Raw genomic sequence first — 11,488 nt, 5'->3', positions numbered from 1 at the left:
GCCCTCCAGATTCATCCGTGTCGTGAGATGCTTTGCAGGTTCATCATTGTTCTTTATCGTTGTAGACTACAACATTATGTGTATGTACCGTAGTTTATTTACCCTTTCATCTGTTGATGGGCATGTAGGGTTGTTTCCATCTTTTTGCTCTTGTGAACAGTATTGCAATGAATATAGGTGTGCACATGTCTACTTGTGTGATGATCCTTATTTCTGTATGATATATTCCTAGGAGTGGGATTGCTGGATCATATGGTATTTCTATTTCTAGCTTTTTAAGCACCATATCATTTTTGAAAACAGTTGTATCATTTGGCATTCCTATCAGCAGCGGGTAAGAGTTACAATCTCCCAAAGCCTCTCCAACATTAGTTATTTTCTGTTTTCTTTGATTTGTGCCAGTAATGCCAGGGTGAGATGGTATCTCATTGTGGTTTTGATTTGCTAGTGATCACATTAGCAGTTTGAATGTCTTCTTTGGTGAAGTGTCTGTTCATTTCCTTTGCCCATTTTTTAATTGGATTATTTATCTTTTTGTTGTAGAAGTGTTGGATTTCCCTGTAGATTTTAGAGATCAGACTTTTGTCAGATTTGTCATAGCCAAACATTTTTTCCCAGTCTATAGGTTCTCATTTTACTCTTTTGCTGAAGTCTTTTGGTGGGCGTAAGTGTTTAATTTTTTGAAGATCCCAGTTACCTAGATTATCTTCTGGAGTTTGTGTGTTGTTAGTTATGGTTTGCATCCTATTCATGACATGTATTAGGGCCTCTAGTGTTGAACCTATTTTGTCTCCTACGATCTTTATAGTTTTTGGTTTTATACTTAGGTCTTTGATCCATTTTGAATTCTTTTTTGTGTATGGTGTGAGGTATGGGTCCTGTTTCATTTTTTTGCAGATGGACTTCCAGTTTTGCCAGCACTATTTGTTAAAAAGACTGTCTTTTCCCCATTTGATGGACTTTGGGCCCTTGTCAAATATCAGGTGACCATAGGTAGATGGATTTGCATCTGGGTTCTCAATTCTGTTCCGTTGGTCAATGTATCTTTTGTTGTACCAGTACCAGACTGTTTTGACTACTGAAGCTGTACAGTATGTTCTGAGCTCAGGTAAGTGAGTCCTCCTACTTCGTTCTTCCTCAATAGTGCTTAACTTCTCTGGGAACTCTTTCTTTTCCATATAAAGTTAATGATTAGTTTTTCTATCTCTTTAAAGAATGTCATTGGTATTTGGATTGGGATTGCTTTGGGCAGAATTATCATTTTCACAATGTTGAGTCTACCTATCCATGAGCATGGCATGTTTTTCCATTTATGTAGATCTCTTTTGGTTTCTTGCACTAGTGTTTTGTGTTGTTCAGCTCACAGTGTGGATAGGCATGAGAGAGGAAGGAGGCTATGATGTGTGCAGCTAAGTAGGTATGGGAAAGAAGAGAAAGAGGAGAGGGAAACAGGAGCCAAAAAAAAAAAAAAAAATGCTCAGGGAGCCTGCTGTTGGAGTGGCACAGACCCAGGGAAGTCATGTGCTCGTAGCTTTCTAGCTAGGCAGAGAGGCACAGCCCATCAAAAAGAGACAGATGGGACACACGCAGCTATGTGGGCAGGTGAAGGGAAAGGAAGGAAGACAGAGATGAGAAACTAGATTTTAAAAAAGAGAAAGTCACCCGTGGCTAGGTGTTCAGTGGAAAGGGATGGAAGGAACATACAGAGAGACAAGAAACGGGGGGGGGGGGGGATGCCAGATGGTTGGTAGGAAGCAAAGGAAGGGAAGTAGAGAGAGTAAAGAGTGACAAGAAACCAAGAAATGAAGAAAAACAAAAAGAAAAAATAAAAAAAAAGGAAGAAATGCCCCCATGGATCCCACTAGGGGCCAGAGAAGTGGCTCCCAATCTCAGGGCACAGCCTGTCTAGAAGGGCTAGAGATGGCACATGGTGTCAGGTGTTCAGAAGACAGGGAAGTAGAGAGAGACGAGAAACCAAGAAATGAAGAAAAACAAAAAGAAAAAAGATAAAATAATAAAAAAAAAAAAAAACAGAAGTACCCCAGGAATTCCACCAGTGCAGTGGCACAGACCAGGGAAGTGGCTCCCAAACCACATGGTACACCCCATCTAAAAGGGGTGAAGATGGCACATAGACAGGGAAAGAAGGTAAGTAGGGAGAGAGGAGCAACTGAGAAATGAAGGAAAACAAAATGGGTCAAAAGAAAATGAAAAAGAAAAAAGAAAAGGCCCCTGGGATCCCATCGATGTGGTGACATGGACCAGGAAAGTGGTTCCCCAGCCAAGTAGCACTTTATAGCCTGTGAAGAAGGAGCAGAGAGGGCACACAGAGCCAGGCATTCGAGAGAAAGGAAAGGAAGGAGGTGAGAGAGAAGGAACTACAAGAAGTTGAAAATTGCAACAACAGCAACAAATAAATGGTGCTAAAGGAGCCAGCCAGTGTAGGAGGGACAAATCCAAGTGGCTTGGAGCCAGTGTCTCCAGGGCCGAGCAATCGTGGCCCACTAGGAGGCAGCAGAGGCCAAGTAGGGGGAAGAAGGGTGAGGGGTAGGAAAGCTTGTATCCCTGATTACTGGGTGTTCTGTCTCCTGCTGGGAGCTCCGTAAGTTGCTTTCCCTTACACTCTGTCTGTTGATCTCCAACAGGAGGCCAAGACGGTGAAACTGTGCTGTGTTAGCTAATAGGAGGCCCCCACTCCATATCTTTCCTCTCTCTCTGCTCTCTGTCAGTTTCTTATTCCATTAAGTGATTGGTTGAGTTCTTTATCTCTTCATTTAACTCGTAGGGTTCCAGGTTGACGTTTGTCTCTGTTTTACTTATTTTTTTGTGTCTTTGCTCTGGAGGGACAGGCATGGTGCTTCTGTCCATGGTGCCATGTTGGCTCCACCTCTCTCTAGTAATTTTCTTTATGTAGATAAAATATGACCTATAATACACAATTACCAAGGAATGGTCCTGATTTATCTTTGCTCAGGACATGGTCTCTGGCTCCAGGTAAAGAGGTTTCATCAAGCATAGAAAAGAAACCATACAGAGATGATGATTTCATGATTGGATGGTTTAATCTTTCTGAACATTTGGCTTGTCAGTTCTCTTTAGACTTCTAAATCACTAAGCTAGTATCAAGCACACAGCTTAAGATCCAATGACTCGAATGACATAAAAGTGGAAAAGGGGGAATCACTTACACAATTTAATATCTCAATTTTGGTGTGGAGAAGACTCTCATGAGGCAAGGGTGGGAGGTAGAGGAAAAACATAATTTTTAAAACAGCTTATAGCAGGAGGCAAGTATATTTTAGATTCTATCTACTTTAGACTCTATCTACACAGAAATAAACTACATCTAAAAAGCCAACTAAAACTACATTATTTACAAATCAAGGCACTTATTTAATTATTGAAAGATTAGATCCAATGTTTTTAAATTGACTATTTAAATCAATTATAAATTATTTAAATGATTTTAAATAATGTTAAATTTTTTAAATGTTAAACTTAAGATTATTTAAATGATTAATTTATAATTAATCATTTGAAAAATAAAACAAAATAACCACATATATAACATTATACCAACAAAACCTATAAGTTTAAAAAAAATTTTGGAACATTTTAATTGAGCTAACTTTTGCATTTTAAATATAAACAAGACAACAGACAGTATTTTATATTGTCATTAATAATTCCAAAAATATAAGCTCAATTAAGTTTAAATTAGATGTTTACCACCATCACAGTTAGATTAAAAATAATAATGGACAAGAATGTGTTTTCAAAGGTAGGGAAAAAAAAGGAAAGAGAAAGAAAAATAAAATGATGCCAGGTGCTTGTCTGGTACTAATTATTAACTATTTTAAACATTATTCCCAGTTATTATGACAAATAAGTTAAATTAATTAATTTTTTTCAAAATATACAAATAAAAAATAAAAACAACAAAAATTAAAAGAAAACAAGGACTTATCATTTCCAGTTAAATATGAGGACAAAATATGACCAAAAAAAAAAAAAATGCAATAACTCTCCCAGGAAGAAGTATGTGAGGTTTGCATTAATTTTGCCCAAACAACTTTACCTTTGTCCTTGGTTCCTGAGAGATAACCTCTAACACTTTGGGATTTTCTCGGTAATTGTAAATGTCTTTGATAAGGGTTCTAGGCCACATCTAACTCTTGAGTGAGGGCTGGTCAGGCCAGAAAGACCCATGGCATGTTATCAACTGGCATCAAGGGAGAGGGCCTGGAGTTTGAATTATTTAATGAAAGTCTCAATAAAGGCTCTAGACACAGAAGCTCCATGGGCTTCCTGGTTGGTAAAAGGCATTGGTACACGTGGGAGGGTAGTGTGTCCTTTTCTGGGGACATGGAACCATCACATTGGGAATAGTTCCAGACCTCCCACTATGTATCTCTTCAGTTGTATTCTTTTTGCTGTAATAAAATTGTACTTATAAGCACAGCGCTATCTGTGAGTTCTATGAGTTGTTCCACCAAATTATCAAAACCAAGGGAATAGTGGCAGCCAGCATGGCCTCCCTGAGCTTATGGCTTCTATCTTGAGGGGGAAGAAGGAACCCCAAAACTTGAAGCCAGCAGGTCAGACATGAGGGAACTTGGGGTGTCAGGGGGAACTGAATTTGCAGCTGGTATCCTGAAGGGGTAGTGGGAAAACTCTGAATTCGTTGCCAGCAGGTAAGAAGTGAGGGACTCCCAAAGCTTGCAGCTGGCCTTTTAGGCCTTGGGCAGTCTTGGCAGCCTGGGGGACTGCACCCTTTAACTTTTGAGGTCTGACCTAGCCCTGGTGGTTAGGGTCAGAGAAAGAAGTGCTACACGGGCATCTGGTGTCTAAAAGAAGTAGCAGAGAAGTGATAAGTGAGATTTGATATTTTTCCAACTCAAAGTATAAAAAGACAAGGAAATAAAAAATAGAAGAAAGAAAACATAATAAAATTAGAGGACAGTGCTAGATGATCAACATATGAGTAACAGTTGTTCCAAAAGAAGAGAACAGAGAAGGCTGAGAGAAGTTATCAAAAAAAAAAAAAAAAAAGCTGCCAGAAATTTTGTCAGAATTGAAGAACGTGAGTTTCCAGATTGAAAAGGCTACAAGTTCCCTGCACTTTGAGTGAAAAAGACCCTCTCCAAAAAAATATAATTGCGAAATTTTTAAACACCAGGAATAAAAGGAGCTGTAAGTAAAAGTTTCTAAAGATAGGAACACAATCATCACAGAATGACGATGGTAAGAAGTCAACGGAGAAACACCTTCAGAATTTTGTGGGGAAACAGTTTCCTATCTAGATTTCTATGGAAAGCAAAATAACAATTACATGTAAAGTTAGAATTACGTCATTTTCAGACATGTAAGATCTCAAAATATAAGGTCGACAGTTCAAATCCACCAGCTGCTCCTTGGAACCCCTATGGGGCAGTTCTCTGTCTTATTGGGTCACTATGAGTCAGGACCGACTCAATGGCGATGGGTTTTTTTTTTTGTTGTTCTTTTCACCCTTTCTAGATCCTACTGATACGAGAATAAACTATAAAACATAAGCATCCGAACCCACTGCATGGCGGGTTTGAACTGCTGGCCTCTTAAAGCATAAGCATAGCATCCACAAAAGAAAAAATGCACACAGAAAATAAAGAAAATTCTCAGGATGCTAGTGCAAGGAAGACCTAGAAAAATCACTGGGAATTATTTTGAACTGGGAGTAAGGAAGGTTCTGGGAAGGATGTCTCTGTGGATAGGAGTAAGGGAATGAATCTGAAAGACCCATGATGTTCTTGGCCATATTGAAAGATTTTTTGTTTTGTTTTATTTTTTAGTTATTTTGGAAAGTTAAAGGCTGAATTAATAATAAATGCATAAATACTAAGGAAAAAAAAGTGGCAATTATTTATCCTGAGGCGAGGGCAAGGGGTTGCTGTACAAGAAAGGCAATGTAGCCAAAGCAGATTTTGTAACTCAGGTATTAAAGTGCTATCATAGTCATAATAATGTTGACATCGTATACTGATTTAACCAAAATTGTGCTAAAAATAAATATACTGAGGGAGGGGAATAGTGTTTGGTAATAGTTAAGAAAGGGAAGCAAAAGGGAGTAGTTTGTCATAAGGCAGATAGTAGGATGTCAACATAGCATATAATAAATTATCTCTGAAATACAAAAAAATAACAAGAAATAGTCAAAAGATGTTATAGAGAAATCTGGAAGCAAATACCAGCAGGAACAGCTATGAGTATTGAGCGAGGTTGCCACTAGTGAGAGTGATTTGGAGTGCTGGTGGCTCAGGGGTTTATTGTCTTTACTTTTTTTTTTTTTACTGTTTGACACTTTATACTACATGCATTTATCTTCAATGAGAAATTTAAAAATTAAAAAAAAGGAGGGGAAGGAACATAAAAGGGAAATTAAAAACATACACCTAAGTTTTACTTTGGGTGAAAGAAGAGTTCACAAATTTGTTCTTCATTCTTTCAGAGATATCATCACAGAACATGAGCTTTTAAAATAAACAAAATCTATAAACAATTCCTAAAAAAGATAAAACACAAGTTCAAAATGTACATGATAATAAAAAAATGAAAAGCAAATTGGTGGAGTTCAAGAAATGGAAAAGGAAAATCAATGCTATCAAGAATGATACTTTAGAAACTACTAAAAAACACAACCACTGCCGTCGAGTTGACTACTACTTGGATAAAATCAAATACTCTCATCCAATGAGAAAGGTCAAAAAATCACTTTAAGAAAAGGACAAGAACAAGGATAAAATACGATTGTAGTGTGATATTGATGTGATTTGTTGTTGTTGTTAGGCACTGTTGAGTCAGTTCTGATTCGTAACCACCCTATGTCAAACAGAATGAAACAGTGCCCAGCTTTGTGCCATCCTCGCAATTGTTATGCTTGAGCTCATTGTTGCAGTCACTGTGTCAGTCCATCTTATTGAGGATCTTCTCTTTTTCAGTGACTCTCTGTTTTACCAAGCACTATATCCTTCTCTAGGGACTGGTCCCTCCAGATAACATGTCCAAAGTACCTGACAGGAAGTCTCACCATTCTTGCTTCTAAGGAGCATACTTCTTCCAAGACGGATTTGTTTGTTCTTCTGGTAGTCCAGTGTATAGTCAATATTCTTCACCAACACTGTAATTCAAAGGCATCAATTCTTCTTCGATCTTCCTTATTCATTGTCCAGCTTTCGAATGCATATGAAGTGATTGAAAACACCATGGTCAGGGGCACCTTAGCCCTCAAAGTGACATCTTTGCTTTTTTAACACTGTAATGAGGTTTTTTGCAACAGATTTGTTCAATGCAATATGTCGTTTGATTTCTTGACTGCTGCTTCCATGGATGTTTGCTGCAGATCCAAGTAAAATGGAACCCTGGACAATTTCAATATTTTCTCCATTTATCATGATGTTGCTTGTTGGTCCAGTTGTGAAGATTTTTATTTTCTTTATGTTGAAGGTTTTAATCTTTGATCTGCATCAGTAAGTGCTTCAAGTAAGCATGCTCATAAGGATGTGATTTACAAGGAAGATATATCAGCTACAGATATTTTGTAATAGAACTAGCTTAGAAATACATAGAAAACTTTAGAAATAAATTGAAAGGAGAACGTAGTAATGGAAGAATTTAACAGATATTAAAAAAGTTTTTTAGGACAAACCATGGCAAATAAATACAAATGTATAGAATCTTAGTAACAATATTAATAGGCCAATTATGTCCATGTTCTACAAATAGAGAGCATTGTTTTATTTTCTTTCAATACTATGAAATCACAACAAGAAGAAATTATATGTTAAGCCATAATGAAAAACCACAGTCATTTAAAAAAAAAATATTGTCCATGTTAAAATAAAGATAGCAAAAAGATTTATAAGAAATGTATAGCCTTGCTCCATGGTAACCATGTGCGACCAAAAGGCCATGATCAAAAATGCCGACATGTTGGAGGAGATGCAACAGGACTTGGTGTAGTGTGCTACCAAGGCATTTGAGAAATTTAACAGAGGAGGACACTGTGGCCCATATCAAGAAGGAGTTTGACAAGAAGTACAACCCCACGTGGCACTGCATTGTGGGGAGAAACTTCAGTAGTTATGTGACACACGGAACTAAGCACTTCATCTACTTCTACCTGGGCCAAGTGGCCGTGCTTCTGTTCAAATCTAGTCAAAGCAGGGACTATGCCCACACACATCTGAAAACAAGGATTGCAGCCTAAATTCCAAACAGCTGAGACTGAAACCTTCAGCCTTGTTATGGGAATACCTTCATCTCTGAACCTTTATTTTGTTGTTTTGTACAGGACCTTCTTTGTACTAGTTTGTTGTGGTTATAAAACAATTAGTAAAACAGCCTACATTTGCATTTATTTTCTATTACATATTTTCCCCTGGCTCATGTTTTGTTCTTTCTTCTCAATCCATTCCTTTCAAAAAAACAATAAATTTGGAGAAGTGAAAAAAAAAATGTACAAACTATGACACTATTCTTTCCAAAATAAAGCAAAAAGTACTCTCTTAAATAACTTTGGAATCAAGGAAGAAATAGATATTTAATTTTTTTTTTCTAACAGACTTTAACCTCTACTCATTAATAGATGAATTTATAGAATTTAATTTAAAAGAAAAATTTGATTATTTAAGCATTTAACTTAAAAAGATACATAAATGAAAACAAAGCAAAGGCAAAGAAAGTGGGACAAATGTATTAATATGTGTAAATCACAGCAATATGGACAAAATCAAAAACTGAAGTAGAAGTGAAAAAAATTCATAATAAATCCAAGTACTTTACCAAAAATTAAATAAAAAAGAGAAGCATTCAACTGTCTAAGCAAGTATAAAGGATGAGAATGATAAGTATATAGTAGAAATGATAAGTGTGATTAAACTGTAGATATGGAAATTAGGAAATTATAAGAGCTATCTTATTTGTGCAGCAAAATGTTAAATTTTAAAATTTGTCTGTTTAGATGCATTCCAAAAAAAAAAAAAATTAAAATCTCTTAAGGATAATCTTTTGTTATTTCAGCATAAAGTAATGAAGCAGAAATTCTATTGCTCCAAGAGGCATAGAAAATAGTCAAAGGTCATTTTGCTATCCTTCCATTCTTTATCAAAAGCAATCGTTCCAGTTATTATGTCTCCATGACAAATTATTCAAAACTTAGCCACTTGAAGTAACCATATTATTTTCATCATAGTTTTGGAACCACATCAGGAATTTGGGAAGGGTTTGGCCAGGCAGTCTTTCTCTGGAGCCTCTCCTGGGTGGCTGTCAGATGTCTCCCGATGGTTTAGTTAATAGAAAGCTCCAGAGGCTGAATGTCCAAGATGGCACCATCACATGACTGACAGCTGATGCTGACTGTTGGCTGGGAGCTCAGCAGGAGATGCCCCAGGAGCCCTGATGGTCCAGTAATTAATTGCTGAGCTGCTAACCCAAAGGTCAGTTGTCGGAACCTATCACCTCCTCTGCAGGAGCAAGATGTGGGAGTCATTTCCATAAAGATTACAGCCTTGAGAACCCTATGGGACAGTTCTACTCTACCCTATATGAGTCAGAATCAACTTGATGGCAATGGGTCCTGGCCTTTCAAACATGGAGGTGTCAGCCTCGTTCAACTTACACAATAGCTGCTTTGCCCCAGAGTCAGCACCTCCAGGTAACCAGGCAGAAGCTGCTTGTTATTTTCTGAACCAGAATCAGAAGTCACACCCCATCACTTCTGCTGTGTACTATTCCTCACGAGTGAGTCACCAAGGCCAGCCCAGATCCACAGCCGTAACACCATTGCACAATATTCAGATACATCTTTAGAGGTTTTGGTCCTGACTTTTGAAGTTTTGATCCTCAGTTTGTAAGATTATTATTTATTGATTGATTGATATACTGAACAGATAAGTTTCCAAATATATATTTTAGGGTAAAATTTGTACCCAGAGAATTTTGCTTTCAGGTGGGTCTCTCTTCCTCAATATGCAGAAGGGCTTCTAGACTGCATAAGTCCTCTCCTTAGGAATAAGATGGACCTGGCCGTGCTGGCAGTACCAGTCCCTCCGTGGAGAACCCTCAGGTGTACTAATAAATGTATTAGGAACAACAGCAGCAAGCTGGCACAATTTTTTGGATGAAAGAAATGTAAAGGAATTCTGCATGCATTATGTATTTAATTTGTTGCAAAAATGTGGAAAATATCTTTCTGAGAAAGGTACATGCAGATCTTGATGAGATTTATTTGAAAAAAAAATAATGTATAACTTGCTGTATAATGTATCTTTCAATCAAGAAAAAATTTTAAAATGTGCTTTTTAAAAAGGGCTTTTAGGATTCTAAAGCATGAAGAATTTAAACAATTATCAGATGATACACTCAAAATTTTATTAAGAAATATAAATTGCTAGTATTGACTAAAAAGAAGTTAAAATCATGTATATAAATAATAGGAAAAACAAAAAAAAAGGTGTTCATTCTACATATCCTAAACAGATAACACAAATCAGGGATACTAGCACGACACTTTCCAGAGATTAGAAAAGGTTCAATGTCTTAATCTGAGATATCTACATAACCCTGGTACCTAACGCTGAAAAAAAGATATCAGAATAAAATTATAGGCAAGGCAGAATCTGAAACTCCACTGCCTCCTTTGTTTGAGTCCCAGTTCCAAGACTTGCTTGCTGTGTGCACATGGGCAAGTCACTTAACCTCGTTGTTTCTCGGGTCTCTGATCTATAAAACAGGAGTGCTAATACCTACCTCATATAGTAACTGATTAAAATGTGTAAAACTCTTAGGATATTTTGCCATTTGTTTCTATAAAAATGAATCATTAAAAGCTTCCCTCTTCAATACATCTTTTATGCCATCAGTTAAACAGATATCTAAGTGACTTCCATCTTTAGATGAATCCTAGTTAATTTAACAAATCACTTAATATTGGACATTTGAGTTATCTTCAATGGTTTACTCTTTAAAGCCAATGGAAAAAAAATAGCACTCTTCTTGCATGTTAATGGTTGCTACTCCAACACATATTTCAAGAAATAGATTGCTTGGTCAAAGGTAAAGTCAGCTTCTCAGTCTTAATATCTGTTTCTCAGCTGCTGATTTGTATACTTTGAGTTAATGTATCTCTGATTCATCGCCAACAATTGGTTTTTCATTTTTTGTTTTTAAATTTCTACTGGTGCAATAGGATCAAAAGACAGATCGCCATTGTATCAATTTTCATACTTAACAGTGAAGCTGAGCCTTTTCTGCTGGCCTTGTGTCTTTCAGATTTTGTCATTTATTTATGCATGGCTCATTCTAGTTTCTAATGACATGTCTCATTTTTTCTTTTGGGTATGTGAGAGCTCATCAGACATGAATGCCACATTTATTACAAATGATTTTCCCATTAATTTTTAAATAGTTAGTAGTGCTTAAGATTCATTTTTAATATAAGCATTTTTCCATT

The 11,488-nt window shown here is 36.8% G+C and overlaps 1 pseudogene; it reads left to right on the top strand.

Annotated features, from left to right (window-relative positions):
* The first annotated feature begins 7,410 nt into the window (after window positions 1-7,410).
* On the top strand, window positions 7,411-8,582 carry LOC135227732 (dynein light chain 1, cytoplasmic-like; annotated as a pseudogene).
* The last annotated feature ends 2,906 nt before the right edge of the window (window positions 8,583-11,488 follow it).

The sequence above is a fragment of the Loxodonta africana genome, chromosome 15, assembly GCF_030014295.1.
Source record: "Loxodonta africana isolate mLoxAfr1 chromosome 15, mLoxAfr1.hap2, whole genome shotgun sequence".
Lineage (NCBI taxonomy): Eukaryota > Metazoa > Chordata > Mammalia > Proboscidea > Elephantidae > Loxodonta > Loxodonta africana.
The sequence above is the reverse complement of the archived record's forward strand: the minus strand, read 5'-3'. Positions and strand labels throughout refer to the sequence as shown.